Below are 290 nucleotides of genomic sequence, written 5' to 3'. Positions count from 1 at the left end.
AGCGGGGCTGGCCGAGCGCCCTGCCCGGTGCTGAGGCTGGAAAAGTCCGTCCTGACGTGCTTTTTACCCCGGTGAGGTAGCCCAGCCTTGCACCGCGCAGCTGCAGCTGTGGCCGGCTCCCCCCGCGCCTCCCGGGGACCAGCGCAGCTGGACGTGAATGAAGAGGCCTGGCAGGGGCGAGGGCCTGAGCAGCCGCCCCGCCAGGACGAGCCAGGGTGTCAGGATGCGGCTGGGGCCTTCCGCACACCGCTGGGTTTGCCTCTGGGCAGGACAAAGCAGGGGAGGCTTGT

This window comes from Buceros rhinoceros, unplaced genomic scaffold (assembly GCF_000710305.1).
Source record: "Buceros rhinoceros silvestris isolate BGI_N320 unplaced genomic scaffold, ASM71030v1 scaffold38221, whole genome shotgun sequence".
NCBI classification, from domain to species: Eukaryota; Metazoa; Chordata; class Aves; order Bucerotiformes; family Bucerotidae; genus Buceros; species Buceros rhinoceros.
This window is presented reverse-complemented; position numbering follows the sequence as displayed.